This window comes from Aulonocara stuartgranti (genome assembly GCF_965226115.1).
Source record: "Aulonocara stuartgranti genome assembly, chromosome: 16".
Lineage (NCBI taxonomy): Eukaryota > Metazoa > Chordata > Actinopteri > Cichliformes > Cichlidae > Aulonocara > Aulonocara stuartgranti.
The window spans coordinates 15,183,960-15,203,243 of record NC_138952.1 but is presented as its reverse complement, the minus strand read 5'-3'; the positions used below and the strand labels follow the sequence as shown (position 1 = coordinate 15,203,243).

The window sequence follows — 19,284 nt, the reverse complement described above, 5'->3', positions numbered from 1 at the left end:
ACATGCATTATACAGTTTACCAAGGTTAAACAAACAAAAACCATGTTATGAGCATATCCAAGTTGCATTGATTACCGTATGTTGAGAGGACAATCTGACGAGTGAAATCATTTGATGTATTTCAAGTTATATTTTTAAGTAAGAAAAATAAATAAATAACCGTTTGCTGTCAGGGCCATGCGACGCATGAATGCTTCCAGCTTATCTAGACTGACTTTTATTGTGAGGAGAAATTCAGTCCCGTCACTAATCATTAATAATCTCAGCAGGTACAACAACATCCCCAAAGACCCACAATACTAAATTGCTTCTTTTTTAACAGTGTATTGACTTTCCTGATGCACAAAACACCATCAAATTATGTCCAGCAGACGCTACAAAGACAGAGAGAGGTTCAAAAACACTTTTGAGGAAAGTTAAAAAAAAAAAAAAAAAAAAAAAAAAAAAAAAACTCTCATTCACAACAGCAGCATTTCATTTTTAGGTATGGCCCTGAAACTGAAGCCATTTCTAGACCTCTTAACTGAGCAAACTATTAGACTCAACAGATGGTTACGAAACACTGGCGGACATCCTCACAAAGTATTTGCTATGAGCAGATGTGGGAATTTAGAAATACAAATGTGTAAATGGTCTGAATCAAACTGTATGAACCTTGACTGACCCCAACGTCAGACAGAATATGCATCTAAGCATCAATACATGGATTTGCTAGTAATGTGCTCACAAGAAAATAGCATTTTGAAGAAAATAATGAAAACTTCTTGTGAGCCCCACATAGTGGATGTGCCAGGATCAAAACAAGAAAAAAAGTTATTATTAGACAACCAGATGTTTGACTTTCTGCTGCTTTCAACAGCTGAAAAATACTTTGCTCATATTGACACACCCAACAGGAATGTCTCCTTTCCAAAGCAGAATCAGTCACTCTTGCGCACACACAATCACTCTGTCAATAATTACCTTGAATAAGCTCAAAAGAAAGATGTAGTTTCCTTTGAGTGAGACACATACCTGTCCTTCTGTTGATACAGGATTAAAAACGTTAGACGTACAAGGCTGTGGTGAATAGAGACGAAAGCCTGAGAGCATCTCCTTCACTTTTCAACAAAGAGTGTGGGAAGGAAATCACTCAGAAGCTGCACCCATACCCACTTCACACGTTGGACCTCACCCCGAGAAATGTTGCAATAACCTGAGGTCTAGGTATATGAGCATGTGTGGCCACAGGGCAGGGCTTGTGAATGAATAAAGGTAGGGAACACAGTCATTGCAGCACAGTGGGGGGCGGGAAAGAAACGTGGGTAAGTCCTGAGCTGCACTTTACCATCCAAGACACGTTTACTTAAAAAGCGCATTGAAGAGATGACTGCATCACCAAATAATCTGTGTTTGCTCCGTGCAGCGATAAAAACGCAAGAGTAACTTTCTGCAAACAAAAATCCTACAGATCATTCACCCTCAAAATCATTTCCTCTCAATACCTTAACTAACAGGGAGCTGAGAGGCGCAACTGAAGTCTCATCAGCTGTTTCCAACATGTCACCACCAGTAATATGTTGTGACATGCGGGGACATAAATTATGATGATTGCATGCTAATCCCTTAAATAGAATCGGGGTCTGTGCGAGACAGACATGCTTCATTCTGTCACACGTCGTTAGACAAATACATTTAACACCCTAAAGCCTTTCTGCGTACAATTACAACAGAAACACAACAACTTCAGCAGAAATGCTTTCCAAGAGGGAATTATAACAATGTTGTGTAGATCATCTAAACAGTCAATATATATAAAAAAAAAACTTAAAAAAAACTAATTCCTTTTGTAATGTATGCTATACCGGACAAATGTATCTTGGGATTTAAACATGGCATCGGATGTTCATTATTTAACCTAATTTCTCAGCCGAGTTAAAATGTGTTTAATCAATGTGACTTTTATCAACCCTATGCACTCGATTTTCCGTGTCAAGCATTTTTCCCACGGCTGACTGGAATAACTATCAATTCAAATTATCCTGTTTAGATTTTATGTCATGAAATACCAGGACCATCCGAAAGGGCGTGAACTGAAAAGGAAAAATCAGCATTACTGTTACTGGCAGTGTTCTGGCTCCCACAATGAAATGTGTCACGCAAATAACTAAGCTCACTCAGCATTTAATGGTTGTTTTCCGCTGTAAGAGTTTGTAGGCCATTTCAGAACAGCTTGTTGCCTGCATGCCTTTTTAAGATAATATGAACCATCCCGCTGTTAGACCTCGTTTAGGGTCACTTTCAGGGGAGGGGAAAAAAAACTACTTACTAAGGGGTCATCTTTCCAAGATGCCCTGAAAGAACTGCTCAATGGAACTTGTGGCCAATTGGTTAAACATTGAATGAACAAGAAGAAAACAAATAAACTTGTAACTGGAATGAATTGTAAATTCAACCCTCCCATTCTCCTCTGCGTGTCCTTACCAGGCTTGCGGGGAGCTGGAGTCTATCCCAACTATCATGAGGCAAGAGAATCTTTGCTTTTTCCACTGCTGTCGGAAAAAGGATATTTGTGTTTACTGTACCTTGCACTTGCTGCTCTGAGCTCCCACGGTGGAAAGGTGATCATTATGCTGATATTAACTTTACCAGGCATGTCTGAGAGCAAGAGTGCATGTCAGCGATCTCAGTTAAGTAAAAAGGAAGCTACTTCAACTATTTCCAAGTAATTTAAAGTAAATGTACAAGAAAGCTTTCTGAGAACACCACTGAGAACAACCAAACGAAAGAGATACTAGCAACTGGTGATGCAATCTAAAAGTAAACAAATGTCTCAACCGAGCATTCTTAGCTCCGCTTGCTAGCTGCACTCCATGTGGCAGGAAGAACAAATTGAAAAATGCAGCTGGCAAAAAATCCAGACCCAAGAATATATATTTCAGTTTTACTGTGTAACACTATTGTGCACCTCCTGAAAGTTACAAGGTCAATTTACTTTAGTTACTGTGAAACTAAGTGTTAAGCAGTAGAGCAGGGCGATATGGCCAAAAATATTTATCACGATATATATTTGAAAATTTGCGATAACGATATAACCGACGATATAATTGATGCGAGACAAAATACAACTCCACAACATTACTAGCGCAAAAAGACAACCTTCCATTTATTTTCACTTAAACAAGAAGCTGGTTTTTATGTACATTAAAGCTTTATAAAAATGTAACAGTGCAAATGCAAATTCCTTGCTGAAAGTTTAACCAAAAGGCATTTCCAGTAGAAATGGGCTGACATATCCTGAGCATAACCATGTATAATATCCACTGAAGTTAAAAAGAGGTGCTTTGCAACATTAAACTGCAGTGTGCAGTACGCATTTTTCGGACCATAAGGTGCACGGGATTATAAGGCACATTAAGTGAAACAAAGCAGTCAGATAAATCAAACTTGATTAAACTCATTCTTCTTGCTTCCTCCACTTCTGTACCATTGATTCATTAATGTTGAATTCTCTGGCAGCTGCTCTATTCCCATGTTGCAGTATATTAATGACTAACCTCGTATTGTGGATGGATTATCTCAGTTGTTCTCCTGACTGAAGTTTGGTCCGTTTACAGCATCCTGCCATGCGATTGCATTTGTCTCTAACCATGAAGAACCTTAACGTTAACTTTTATAAGTGGAAAAGTGTTAGTGTTCGTCCTCCAGCTTCACTGTTTATGTTATGCTAATATAGCTGTGTCGCTAGCGATCACGTAGCACATCATTATATACCAGCTAGCCCAACTTCAGTAACCCTACAAACGTCACTGCTGTTTAGTTTCCTGTCTTCATTTATGTTGGAAGTGATAGCAGAGCTGTACGTTTGATTTTTTTCAGAAATCTCTCAGTCAGAACATGCAATATCATGCTTAGGTAACTAGCAAAACTAGCGAGCTAACTTCCGCTAGCTTCCTGCTAACTTCTAACTCCGTTAAATGTAATAACTTTTGTTTTCATGGATGCCTGGAAGTTAAACTTTATAGTTACACCTGGTAAAGCAGCAATGCTGATCGTTTTATTAAAGATGAAAGAATTTAGACAGTTTTTAACGCTCAGTGATGCTGCAGTGTTGTTTGACCTGAAGTATACGGAGTTTAGGACCCAGATTACTCCCAGATTTAAGAGCATCTTAGTCCGACAAATACGACAATAACGACGGCCGCTTGCATGTTCTGCAAAAAAATGTGCTTTGTCGTGTATCTGACGGACAAACACCAAATAAGTTCCACATCACTGAAGTTGCACCATTTTTACAAACCAATTCTGGTTCATCTGCTTCACTCAACAATCGGCCATGTGCGTATGAAAACAAAGGCACTGCGCATGCGCGTTTTACTCCCATTCTATCGCGATATTTCATTTTCCTATCGTTGCCTAACATTATACCGGTATTACCGTGAACGGTATAATATGGCCCAGCCCTATTAAGCAGTCATGTTATACTTTTATTTAAAATTTCCAGAGGAAAAAGTACCCCAAGCACAAGAGTACTTAGGCCACTTTTGTGCCTACACTTGACTTATGATGTCTCATTACACATAATGGCGTGTCGCTATTATTGCAGTATAATGCTGCTGCTGCTGCTGCTGCTGCTACTGCTGGCACTTTGATTCACACTTCGAATAAGGAAGTGTTTCATCAATGACAGTAGCTCATTTGAAAAGAGGGATGGAAAATGCCTTTCATTTAATGACACTTATAAATACTGCCATCTGCAAGCATTGATAACACCACTTTCAGTATTTTTTTCCTATATTTTTAGAACTATAATAATTAGAGATTTTGTTGAAATAACATGGTAAAGTTTTGAGACCATCATCATCCACTCATAATAAGTCCAAGTTTCATGAATCCTAATGGTGGAATTATCTGCTTTCACCCTTGTGTCTCAGGCTGAGATCAAAGCAGCAACCTTTCACTTGCTACTACACTATGGACCCACAGTTTAAAGATAACTTACTTCCAAAAACATTATCAAGAACTCTGATGTGCCAAAAAAAACAAAAAAAAACAAAAACATAAGCCGTAATAACTGCAAGTCCTGTGATTGCACACAAAAGTATTAACAGACATCACCAATTACCAATATCTGCTAGAGTTTAAGAATTATAGTGAGTGAATGAACAATGGACATCCAACATGATTCTTCGGGCACTTTAGAAATGTCATCCTTTAAAAGATAACTGTACTGACCTTAATTAAGAATGATTAAAGGAGCTAGGAAATGTATCTGTGACAGTGACCAGAGCCATTTTCTAGTTATCATAATAGCTCTTCTGCTTTGGGATGTAAAAGATAATCCTTTTATATTGACACAAACTACTTCCCTTTTCGTTTTAATAGACAATCTCTAGGCTCCAAAGATATTCTGGTCTTCTGGCTTTAAACATTGCTTAAAATAATTGTTCAGTGAACACAGTAAGCTTCAATAATTATAAAATACTCACACCGAAAGACTGAATTTAGTGAGACTGACTTCTGAACTCTGGTAAAAACAACAACAGCAAAAACTCCAACTGTTGTTTGCTGGGAAGTATGAACTTAAAGAGGGATGTGCATAGATACATTAAAGATGTGCAGTGTATTTTCTGATAACTGATTTGCATCGGCACTGCCTACTCAATGCCTTGCGCTTCAGAGTTGACAGGCAGGGGTCATGAAACAATGTGCTGCTGTCCATTCAAATTTCAGTCTTGCCACTATTAATTGCACAAATATACATACAAAACATAAAGAAATGAAGCAACTGCTTTCAAAATGAAACAGTTCAGTTAATGTTATTGAAAAAGTAAAAAGAATGTTTAAGCACAAAGACCCACTATTACATGGTACTTCCTTTTTTTCCTATTGTGCTCAATTAAAAATGTACACCATAACAAGATAGCCAGTGAAAGGTATCCGAAAGTTATATAAACTCCAAGATTAGCCCAGCACGTACCTTTAGTCTGCACTTTTTTCAAACAGAGATCAAGAGACAGAATAGAGATAGCATACAATAAGTATTACAAGTATACATTTTGCCATATTTCTATGCAAGCTAGAAACAGTCAAGTAGCAACAATTCGTTTAAGCAGTTAAGGGGTTCTACAATAACCTGCATGCCAATCTGGTATTTACCACAAGCTGTGAATTACAGCTTGAAAATTGTCTCTTGACAGATTGATTTGTTCTGCACATGAGTACTTTTTTTAAACTAAAATGTTTACGTTCTGAGGTGACAGGTTACTGTACAGAAATCAGATCAGGCAGAGAGAAAAAAAAAAGTCAGCACCAACTTAGGTTGAATATTTCAGTGACTACTGCCAATAACTGCTGGAGGGAAGGTGGGTGAAAATAGTGCCCAACGACCTGTTTTATTGTGTCACGAAGAAGCTATTCTGACAGGATTTTTGATCTCCATTCACATTTAATTGAAGGAAAAGAATAATACCTTTCAAATTAAATGCACTCTGATAGCAAAACAAGGTTCGAATAAATAAATAACTGAAATAATTGAAGCTAGCAAATCATCAGCCTAGTCCATCACAGATCTGCATCGGTTTACATGTTGCACAGAAACTGACAAGATAATGCAGGAAAAGATACTTTGGATGTTTTGTAAAAGTTGTCATCACATGATTTCCCTGGTAGAGCGGCTCCAGCTTGATTGTCTACAATGCTTTCTCCACTGCCTGCAGCACATGCAGCACACGCCACATCACAGCTGAGCAGATGGTGCTGCAGAGTCAAGTGGTGTCTTCACAGTGATTTGCTAACATGTTTGTGAAACACATTGCTGGAAGGCTACTCATCAATGACCCCATCATTTTTCATACAGTGAGAAACCCCAACAAACAAAATGTAGGCGAGAGAGTATATATTTGTGAGACAATACTGAGAGTGGGTCTGAAGTTTTGTAATATCTAAAGTGATCACAGGGTATCGATGAAAAGTAAATATAGATATATTTTAATGCAATTTTCCTTAGTGCAATAAAAGGAAACTAAACTTTAATGTTACAGTCTTCTTACACTGTTCTAATGCCTTTTTCTACTGTAAGGACATTCAAAATTTAACTATCATTTCAGATACTGCTCTGATTAGCAGTCATCTTTAAATTTAGGGGGATTTTTGGAGTCTTTTACTCACTACCACAGACAGTATGGAAGATGGACATTGTGTCGTGGGCTGGAAAGTGACAGGAATTTATAGTTCTTTTTCTAATTTCGCTTAGTGTTTAACTATAGGAATCGCCTTGGCTTGACCAACTACGGAAGCTCCAGTGACACCACGTCTGTCCATGACTGACCTTGTCACGCTGTGCTCAGGGCTCCGCCTTCTTATTCTAACATGCTGAACTGGCTTTCGCTGCTACTAGCTTGGATTTGACGGCAGCTAGTGATAGTTATGAATGTTATGAATGTTAACCATGGCTATGGCTCTTATCTCCACCAAAGGGCCAGAATCAAAGGCTAAAGAGGTTGTATCCCGCCGATTCCCCGCATCATGTAGTGCCACCATCTCGGGCAGGGACCCTCATCTGATATTTATCATTTGTATGGGAAAGGAGGTTGAGAGTAACAGTGAAGAACAGTCAGGACCACTGCCTGCGAGCTGCTACTGCAACGAGTGATATCCAGGAAGAGTCTCTGCTCATGCCCCCCATCATTTGAGGGCCTCCTTGATCAAAACATGGGCGAGTCCGGTGTCGATGGCATGGAGTTGATGCTCCAACCTCCTCAAACTAGAGGACATGGAGGACTTCACCTTCTACGCCCAGGAGTCAATAATCTCATCCTTCGTCCTCCAGGGGAGCAGGCCAAGGTTGTGGGCGTGTAATGGGCTGCACTCAGGTAAGAGAGCCTTATGGTTAAACCTGTCAGGCTTGAGTGATGCTGAAGTCATGGAAGCAGCCTATGACCCAACCAAAGGTCTCTTTGGCTTTTAAGCATTTTTATAAGTTGGATGTTGCACAGTCATCTCTGGGTCAGGCAGTGCTGGAATCTAATGCATCAGGGTCCAACCTTAGATCTTGAGCAGTGCTGGAGCTTAGCTGGATTGGGCTGCATCTCCCCGCAGTGAAAACACCAAGCGAAGTTACCAAAAAACAAACAAACAAAAAAAGGGGGTTACTTAACATAACCTCTGGCTCCTTGAAAACAGAGTGATTTGTTTCACCAACACTTCCCTCCTTGCTTGGGCACAAAGAAATCTGCTTACAATGAGTAACAAAGGGCTGGTCGGCCATGTTTTAATAAGGAGGCGGATCTCTGAGCATGGCTCGACAAGGTCTGTTATGGACAGACGTGGTGTCATTGGAGCTTCCGTAGTTGATCACAACAACGCGATTCCCATAGTGAAACATCTCACTCTGTTTTTCCAAGAACCAAGGATTACGTTGGGCAACCCAATGTTGCGTTAAATCATCACTGTAGGTACATAAACATCATGTTAACACCAATTAATCAACGTAGTTTCCTCCTTCACATTTCCTGATACCATTTTTAATAATAATGGATTGGATTTATACAGCGCTTTTCTAGGCACCCAAAGCGCTTTACAATACCATTATTCATTCACTCTCACATTCATACACTGGTGGAGGCAAGCTACAGTTGTAGCCACAGCTGCCCTGGGGCAGACTGACAGAAGCGAGGCTGCCATATTGTGCCATCGGCCCCTCTGGCCAACACCAGTAAGCAAGTAGGGTAAAGTGTCTTGCCCAGGGACACAACGACCAGGACAGAGAGCCCAGGGATCGAACCGGCAACCTTCCGGTTACAGATGCGATTCCCAACCCCCTGAGCCACAGTCGCCCCAATTTTTCATTTTTCAAATTGTTTAAAAAAAAAAAAAAAAAGATTGACACAAAGAGCGAAACCCTTAATAGCAGCTAGTGTTTTGGCAATAAAACTGCAACGCAGCCATACCACACACAAGCATAAATCCTGGCAACAGCACTGGGTACTTGCATAGGCCTGTATATAGAGTCATCCCAGAAGTATGAATTAAGCTTAAACTCAATGCAAAGGTCTCATAAACCTGCACTGTTTTTAACATCACCAGGGGGCGGTACCTGTGGTTGCAAAAAGACTTCTGGTCCTGTGCAAGTCTATATGAAAACTTTCGTGCTCAGTTTAGAGCCTCAGTCACTCATTTTGAGTCATACTGAATAAAAAAAAAAAAATCATTTCATTTCGTGAAGTATGTTCATACTAGGTTTCGAAAGGGAGGATTATCCATTATAATTATATCTCAATCACACAGCCAGGGCACCAATATGCAAAGCACTACAGCTCAAGACAGAATTACCTTGCTTAAATAAATGTCAGTTCATCCAACCACCACCAGATAACATTTTAAATCAATGATTGAGTTCTGATGCATGTCCATATTTTAATGTCTAACCATGGGACATTTTAAAAATTCACTGCCTTAAATGGGCAATTTTGGAACTTAAAGAGATCTAAACAACAAGCCATGTCTCATCCCAGTGGTAACATAAGATGCTCCCCTTCTTGTGGCATGCAGTTTTCTTCCCATCATTTTGGGGCTTTTGTCGGAAACAACAGGAAATCTCAAATTATCTCTGAACACCTGGGAATGACTTCTATCCAAAACTTAAAGGGCTTGGCATTGTTCAGGGTTACTGGTGCAAGCAACGGAAAGTGCACTTCAGGTGCCAAAAAAAACTGTTCTTGCTGAGACGAGAATGAAACCTTTAACGTGTTGACTGCATTTGTAAGCTGGTAGCATAGATGTGACAGTTTCTCTAGTACAGCATGAGCAATTTGCAGATATTAACCAGAAACTTTTGTGTTTGTTTTCTTTGAAGCTAAGAAATTCTAGAGCATCTCTCTTCTCCTTGGCGCACATAATCTGAGTAAGCTGTGTGCTAGGAAAAGAAGAAATCTTTAGAGCCGTGTGTAGTTCATTTAAGTTAAATCAGAGGGTGCACCCTTGGCTTAAGACGTCAGGTATGCCCACTTTGATGTTGTCACTATATCAGGTTGCTCTGACAGAAAAAAAGAAAGAAAAGATACAATATGGGCTTTGATATCATATAGCCAACATCTGCCTTTCAACTCCGTGACCAAACACAAAATTGGGAACTATAAAATGCCATTTTAAATGTCATGTGCTGCCTTGAACTGTATTTATTTGTTTATTTCGAGTGTCAACAACTCCCCTTTTCAGAGGTAATTTGACTTTGTTGCAGTCTTCTAAATGCCTTGACATTTAGGAAGTGAATCTTTTTATGGAAACAGGTGAGGCAGACAAATCCTGCAGATAGTTTACTTTTCAGTTGTACCCTGTGAGCATGCCTAACCCTTGTGGTCACTAAAGTGACATTGGGGAGCGACCTTCACCTTTTGACTAAATACAGTCACCAGGAGCACTCACATACCACTTTGGGATGACATCTGATGCCACAAACAAGCAATTTTAGCTTAAAGAGGAGTAACCAAGAGGTACATAGCCAAAATTTATGTTTGTAACTTAAATACTGTCATGTCTTTAAAATATGATTTTAAAAGTTTGAGAAATTATGTAAACAATTAAGTTACAAACTGAAAATGTCACACCATTACAGTTTCCACTTATAGGTAGGGTCTGCTGGTTCAATTTCAATACTCGTCCAGTACTGTAAACCTTTAAATAAGAGCTTAGACTACATAGCATGTTGAATTATTAAAAGCCGTACGGCAACTGGCTCAAAAGCCAGCGTCTTTCTGGCATTTGAATTTTTTTTTACGACTACACAAAGGTTTTTGTTTTTTTTTTTTTTGGGGGGGGGGGGGGGGGGGTGCCTGCTTGTTATGTTAAGCACCCCACTGAGATGGACTTTCATATTACTCCTCCTTTCATGATTTGCGAAGTGATAGCTTTTGCCTGGGGTGATAATGTGAGTAGCACTCTGAAATATTCAACAAGGTATTATGTGCCTGGTTGAGGTAATTCTGCAGCCAGATAGGCTTAAAGAGATTGGATTGTTCAAGCAATGAGCTTGGAGAAAGATTCCAGTAGTAAGGCCGCATGTGGAGCAAGCGACAGTGAGGGGAAAAGCTCTGCCTCTCCGCTTAACTGTCCACATACACACTAATGTGGGGCCGCCTTTCCAGACTCAGCATGTCGGGCCAATGGAGGGCTGTTTTACTGGACCGAAGTCTATTGTGAACCTAATCTCTAGAAGCGCTGACAAGCTTTGTGTTCTGTATTATCTTTAGCTGTCCGGGATCCAACCAAAGCATGAAATCTGGCGCTCTTTCCATCTACATATCCAGTTAGATCAACAATCAGCTAGCAGCCGCGCATGTCAAGGCTTATCCACGCATGCCAAAACAAAACTGAATGAACCACATACATAAATTATAGCTCTCTAATTATTATTATTTTGTGCACAATATGAGTAAAAACTGACAGGACACCTTGAAATACTTTTGCATATCAACACTGTTATCTTCACATATTTTTGGAGAATAGGAATGCATATTTTTTCATATTGAGTGATAAAAAAAAGGAACAGCTACAACACTCCACACTGGAAAATCCCTTTTTTCCTACATGTGGTTTGTTCTCAAAGAAGAAAGTAGGGAGTAGAGATCTACTGCCTCTGGAGAAAACCACGTAGATGTGGGATAGAAAGTTGCTGGGTTAATTTGATGGGAAAAAAAATAAATTATGTGTCAAAGGATGCATAAAAGCCATTCTTTGGTTGATTGCCACTGCCACAATGAACTATTATTATCATCCCACACTGGCACAGTAGCTGAGGAAACTTCACAAGCAAAGAGGAAAAAAAAAAAATCAAAATCTGAACATCAATCACACTTTTGAAGACTCTACATCTAGTGAAAGTGTTTTAAACGTAACGTAAACACTAACAGTCAATCATAACTTTGACTTTGTAAACTAAAAATCATCAAATGTTATGAATACACCAATATTATACTAAATGTTAGTAAGGGAGTAAATACGACAAAAATGCACACCGCTATTCAGTAAAAACTTTTCCTAAAGAGTGCTTGACTGAATTATACATAACGGATGCTGACCTTCTCTTGACTGGCTATGTGAAGACGTTCATACTTCAGCACTTTATTTGAATACAGGCATGCAGACATAAGGAAAAATAACCATTTTGGTTCCACATGGGCTACAAGGCAGCGAATGGAAACATTTTCCCCGTCTTAAAATGGAGTGTGATTGTGTGTGTGTGGGGCTGCTTTTTGATCGTAGTAGAAAAAAAGCAAATCTGACATGCAACATAGGGGTTAAGGATTACGCCTTGATGTTGGGCCAGAAATAAGGGGTGAAAAAAATACAAGGAGTAGAGGCTCGCCAAAGGGCACTAAACTATTCAGCTGTTGTCAGGATCCATTAAAAAAAGTCACCATGAAGACTGGCTCAAACAATGACACCAACACACAAACGATCCTTTGCGAGCCTGGCTGTGCTTCGTCTACTTCAGAGTCTGGTTTTTCCTAATGAAAAACAACCACGGAACAGATAGTTATGAAAATGCATTATAAATCCGCACTGCAAATAGTGATAAACAGTGGGAAGCATAACAAATGAAAATGACGCCTAACTCGCTGTAGGTTGGATCGGCTAAAACCTCTCTCTCTGTGCCTGAAGCAGTGTCCCTGCTTAGAGCAAAGAAAAAAAAAAAACCTGCAACAAATAAACAAACAGAAGGAGACTGACTCTACAAACCAAAATCGTACTGTTGTTTCAAATCTACAGTAAACCTCCTTCAATGGTTGTCAGCTGTGTGGCAGTGTGTGACTAGTGCAGTAATGTGAACCACGAGGGGAGTAACCTAGAGAGCCCTCCTTTATGTGTGTGTGTTTGTCTTTGAGAGTGAAAGTGTGTGTTATTAGTTGCCATATGCATTTCCACTGTTGAAATAAACTTGCACTATTGTCACATTGGTGATGCATGCAGATAACCTTTCTAAGCAGTGTGGCAAAAAACAAGAGACTTGAAGCATGGCTCCTAGCATCTTTGTATGAGACTTGACCTTTAGTGGATATCCATCATAACAAAATGAATGACTGCTTCTGCAGTCTTTTATCTTTCCCTGCGTTGGTTTTACCAAGACTTAAACAGACACAAGGGAACTACAATAACAACAACAAAAAAAAACAAACAAAAAAACTACTCCCCTTGGAATGATTTTCAACAAACTTGGATTTTAGGGGCATTTAGTTCAAGTTATTAAGTATGCCAAGGACTGCGCGAAGGCCGTTATGTTGCTTGAGATAATCTTTACTCTTGGGAATTTCAACACAAATGTGAATGAAATGCACATGGTTGTAGGTTCCCTTTCCCCCTTAACTGCTTATCCAATTCAGGGTCATAGGGAGGCTGGAGCCTATCCCAGCTGTCATAGTGCTAAAGGCAAGATAGACGCAACATGGTGACTTTTAAAGAAGAGCCAGTAAGAACCCAATGACAATGGACAAGTAATCAGCAAAGATATGTGATATTTTATCAATACAAGAACACCAAATATCAGTATTTTACTAAATAAATTATAGTACTCTGGGAATACCATGAACAAGAGCACTCATCTCACGCACCACTAATGTTAATGTTAGCCGAGGAAACTTAGCTCAACTGTAAATCCAACACTGGACACACTCTGCTTTGGTGATTTATCATATTTAATTGTTGTATCAGAAACAGACTGCATTTATGTGAGAACTAGGCTCCATTCAATCACAGATGGCAACATTTATGGCAGATAAAGTGACAGTATTGTTTATGCTTTACAGTTTCATTTTGCACCATAATAACTTAAGTGAGATAACTTTATCTTACTGGATAAAACAGATGCAGATGCTGACAAAGCTTAATTTTAAGAACATAATTTGCAGTTGGAAAAAATGACCTTGTATCATGAGTGAAGTATTGTGATAATATCATATCATGGGGAGCCAGGTGAGTCCCACCTCTACTAATTCAGCACACTATTGCAGGGAGTTTCCTTGCAGGATCCAACGCATTGTTTAAAAAAAAAAAAAGTAACATAAAGACTTGTTTATCAAAAAAGTTGGGTTACTACGTAAAATGTCTTTGTATCAACCTTTGATATGTTGTTGCTGGGCTATTTTCATTCAAAGAAAGTGAAGATTTAGGTAATAATAAATATTTGCATTCTATTTTTTCTATACTTTTACACAGCCAACCTAATTTTTTGCTAGGGTGGTTCCTACTTCTGCACTAATAAAAATAACATTAAAGTTGCCCAGCAAAACGAACAGTCAGCAAAGACAAAGACAATTAAAAAGAAAAAGGTCATTGCCCTGGAAGAAGCTAAATGCTGTGAAATAAGTAACGTATTCACACAAGAGGCCAATATCATACTCACTTGTCAACACACATACACACCACAACAGACACAACATACGGGTATTTGTTGTTACAATATTTAATGGTCCACTCACAGTGAATGAGCAGTTGGTGACCTTGCTGCAGAATTGCATTGTGAAGTTGTTGCTTTGGTTTGCTTGTGGTGAAGTTTCTGGAGCAGTAGCGCAGGTGTCCACCATCAAATTACATTCATTCATGGCTTCGGCACAAATCGAATTCTGCTATTAAAATCTAAGATGGTTCGTGGTGCAGCGGATATCAAAGTGAGGGAAAAGTCGATTACTGTGGGAAGGAATCTAACAGTTTAGATGAACAAAGGCATTATCTAAGGTAACTGTCAATTTTAGTGCATTTAGCTTGACTTGTGAGTGACTGGCTATTAGTAAAGATAATCATGTCAACATTTAGCTAACCCTACATTTTGCTTCTGAATTGATGTCCCCAGGCAAAACATTCAGGTTGCCTGCCATGTGAGAAAACTCCTCTGGTAAGTTTTAAGTCTACATAGCCATAACCAGTGATGGTGCTAGTGAATTGCAACTACTCCCGCAAGTCATCTGTGGGGGTACTTGTCCATCCATTTTAACCACTTGTGCAATTCAGAGTTGGGGGAAGAGCTGGAGCTGATGCCAGCTGTCATAGGCTGAGAAGTGGGGTAGACCACGTACAGGTCACCAGTCCATCACAGGGCTAACACAGAGAGACAGACAATTTAGAAACTGCCATTAACCTAATGTCCATGTTTTGGACTGTGCACACAGGTACTTTCAAAAGCAAGCTATGACAATTAAGAACAATTAAAAATAGAATATATATATATATATATAAGTAAATGTGTTTTTCTTTTTTTCCCTTTACTATTCATCTGCTTCACAGACTCTCTAAAATCCTCATTTCTTAGTGCAGCCACTCATTGCTGTTTCACATTAGAATCACTCATTTCTCTTTTCACTAATGTGCGGCACATCCCAGCTTGAGTATTTCGACCTTGGCAAAGTTGGCACAAAAGCTTCATTTTAAAGATTCTGGGAAACCAGAGTTTTCCCGCCTTCAACTCTAAAACCCTTTGTCTGCTTACATTTACACCTACACGGTTTCACCCCCACCTCTGTGGGTCTGCACTCACTGGTTTCCCTCTCCTTTTTTCATTTTGTGTACAAAGACAGACAGAAAGACAAACAAGCAAACACACGTAGCTTATATATTCTCATGCACTTCTTAAGTGCATGCTTGTGTCTGTTATGCTTGTATAGTATTGGCTACAGATTTCCTTTTTAATAACAAAGTAATCACTTCATGATGTGATTTCTTTGGAAATAGAAACATAGAGCTTATATATTTGATTCTGCCAATTTTTTATTTTGTTATCTTAATTATAAATTATATCCCGAGTCATTTGTTTGACTGACGTGATTTTATGAGACTGTTGTGAATATGGTGGTTTTCCCTTATGAATAAATGCTACTGATAAAGAAGACAAATATAAGCCGTTAAAAACTAATACAAAGAGTTGTTTTTGACAAGAACACTTTAAAGTGTTTTTGTAACACCTAAAGATACACTTTGCAGTAGAGGCACATTTGTAACAGTACCTGAGTATTCCTTCTACCACTGCCCATATGATACCCTAAAGAGCAAGCACTCAGTTTGTAACCAGTAAAAAGCCTTCAAAGACAGCAGTTTGGTGAGGATCGCATGAACAAGGTGGCCTGGGAATGAATCAAATCCCCGGTCTGAATTACTGTTTCAGACTACCCCTGCCACAAAGATAGGTTGATCTTGCACGGTGCAAAACGATGACAACGTAGAGTCACGGTTACCGTTAAAAAAGAAACTACCCTCGTTAAAATGCAAAATAGAAGTCATTAAATATGGCGTAGCTTGAACGTAGCTAGTTCAACCTGAGGGTAAAAGGTACGCCAATCTAATAGGAGCAGAGTTTGGATCTCCGCCCCTTGGCGACCTCGCATTCCAAAGATTCCCACACTCTAAGCTCACCTGCCTTTTCCTGCACTACTTAGCAACACGTTTTCAAGGGCATTGCCACACTAAAGTGAGTTTTTCTACAAGAGGAAAACTAACCCCGGAGCAGTTTCCGTGCATTTACATTAGCCGGCCAAGTTTTCACCCCAACGGTTAGGCATGGCATCAAAAACAGCGCGTGAAGGTCCCTCAAAGGTGTGCGTTGTTTGCGATGATTTGGTCACAAGAAACAGATTAGGGTAGTATTAGATTCTTCCCCGCTGAGAGGAAGCCAAAAGAAGCTTGTCTTATGCCGCATGCACAGACTGAAAAAAAAAGCAACCACTCTCTTTTCACTTTCCGACTTCAAGAAAGCAGCCCATACCCTCCTGCCTGCTCTGCGCACAGATGCTTTCATTTCTCCCTGCGTTTTCGCTCCAATTATTTAGCAGTTTGCAAAGAAAAGAAAAGAGAAACATTTCCATACCTTGGGAGGATTGTAGTTGTGCTGGCTGAGCTGCGGCTTGGATCTACATTGGAACGTGTAACTTCATCTGTAAAGTCCTGCCTTTTAGTCCCATGCATGTGGAAGAATGAAACTCGCGTCCACACTCGAGTGAAGAAGACGACCCCTCGGCTGCTCCTCGCCTCCAACAGCAGTCCCAGGCAATGCGAGCGTGCATGACGTCAGCGGGAATGTGGGAAACCGATGTGCACTCCTGATTGGTTGCAAAGCGAATACGGGGGCGTTCCCGAAGAGGTACGTTAAATTAACCAATGACTGAGAAGATGATAGTTACCTTGGTTACCTGTTTTGTCAACCCATACACTATAGAAGGGAGAGAACAAGGTAAGCTAGGTGGCTCGTCGGGTATATATACTTAGTTTACAACGCAAATAATCGCTAATTGTTGTGTGTAACTTTATTGTAGGTGTAGTTTGAGCTTGGTCTTGTAGGAAACCTTTGGTTCACTTGTTTTTTTTATGTGTTTTTTTTGTGAGGTTGAGCATAAGTTCTACCTAAGTACTGTCGCTAAACTATAGCGGTAGCAGCTATGACAATGATAAAGTTAAGCGTTTTCTAGTTTAATTAAGTAATATAACAATTGGTAAAAGTCGGTAAAGTAAATTAACAGAGCTTGGCTTGGAAAATATTTAGGTTAGTTGTATGGCCATAGTTTTAACAGCAAAAAAAAAAAAAAAGACAACCTAATGATTTTTAAAAAAATATTTCTTTTGTACATTTACCCCACGTGCCACCTTTTCGTCACTGGTGTTATCTTACTCATTATGCAAATTTGGGGGGCTTCTATTAATTGTTATTTAGAATAATGCAATGATAATGCAAAAATCATAAGATAATATTTTATTATTTCAAAGCGTTTGTTCAAAGCGTCAATGTATGATATTTGCAAAGCCATTTATTAGCAATAAAATCAAATGAAAGCATATAAAGAACACTTAAAACGAGTGACAATGCCATTCTTTATATCTTAACCTGTACCTGTACCAAATTTCAGTGGATGTAAAATTATTATCTCAGGGGTCTAATGTTACCCATAAGGAAGGTAACAGCAGTGACAGTTTTCATGGAAAATGCTTTTTACAAAATAGATGCTGCAAGCATCAAACCACATGGTAAATGGTAAATGGCCTGTATTTATATAGCGCTTTACTATGCACACACATGATGTCAGTCATCTTATACTCACCAAATTATGTCATTTAATCTATTTATATTCTGTTGTTTTGTTTTTGTTTTTCTTTAACAATTTCCTAACTGTGTCGTATTAGTGACTTCAACTAAAAGCTTCTTATGAAATTACAAGATAAAACAGAAAAAAATCTGATAAATGAAAAGAGACACTGGTCTCATCATGACCATTTCTTTATAGTGCTTCAGGAAATCTGTGATAGTAAGTCAAGTGATGTCATTATTGGGATGTTTTGTTTCAAAATAATAAACGTTTCTCATAACACCAGTGACACAGTTTTAAGGGACCATGACTGTCTTTATATATCTTACAATATTTATTTCACATTTTGCTTCATTTTGTCACAGTCATCATATTTTTAACATATCTGATTGATTTGATGCAAAAACTTATATGCAAAACATATAACAAAAAAAACACAGCCTTTACCCACCATACTCCACTGTGGGGACAAACGCTGTGGTGGTGCCTGTTCTTCTATATAATTTAATTAAAAAAACAGATATTGTGAATTTAATGGATGAGGAAGGAAAAAATATTCAAATTTAACATGGAAATAAATTGTAAATAAAGTGGTTTTTAAGTGTAGTAAAAGCCAGGGACAGAAAAATTGACATTTCTAGAATGACCTATGTCTTGAATCCTAACCTTGGCTTGCCATTTGGTGTTGAAATGGAAAAAATAATAATTTTGCTGTCCTTAAAATTGGTATTTAAGTCTATATGTAATGGAGACATGGGCAAAAAATAGAAAAGGATTCAGAACAGCGCATCTGTTTTCCCTCCTATCATAAAAAAATTAATTCCTGCATAGTTCATCCCATCTCTTCACACACCATGCATTTGAAAGGAGATGAATCCTGTGCGAAAATCTTTCCAAGCTTAATCCAAAACAAAGGCAAAAAAGAAAAAAAAAACATTCCAGCAGTATATCACACACCAGAGGTGGGACCAAGTCATTGTTTTGCAAGTCTCAAGTAAGTCTCAAGTCTTTATCCTCAAGTCTCAAGTCAAGTCTCAAGTAATGTCAGGCAAGTCAGAGTCGAGTCTCAAGTCACTGGTGTAAAAGTCCGAGTCAAGTCACAAGTCTGAAACTTTGAATTTCAAGTCCTTTCGAGTCTTTAAAAAAAACAAAACGAAAAAATAATGTTGCAGTTATGCTAAATGTAAATATTAGACCATGTAATTTTAAAATCTGTGTTTTTCTCAACACATGACAAAATAGTGAA

The 19,284-nt window shown here is 38.8% G+C and overlaps 2 protein-coding genes across 3 annotated transcripts in view; one reads left to right on the top strand and one right to left on the bottom strand.

The window, feature by feature from the left end:
* Positions 1-17,044, bottom strand: part of LOC309690254 (plakophilin-4-like) — a 93,432-nt gene extending 76,388 nt beyond the window's left edge. Inside the window, 1 exon segment of the mRNA XM_082507216.1 lies at positions 16,829-17,044. The gene's annotated coding sequence lies outside the window, so the exon portion shown is untranslated.
* Positions 17,045-17,152: 108 nt separating this feature from the next.
* The window catches only part of LOC309690256 (coiled-coil domain-containing protein 148-like), a 44,259-nt gene continuing 42,127 nt past the window's right edge, over positions 17,153-19,284 (top strand). For both annotated transcript variants that reach the window (XM_082507223.1, XM_082507222.1), the window contains exon 1: positions 17,153-17,191. The gene's annotated coding sequence lies outside the window, so the exon portion shown is untranslated. The remainder of the gene's footprint in view (positions 17,192-19,284) is intronic.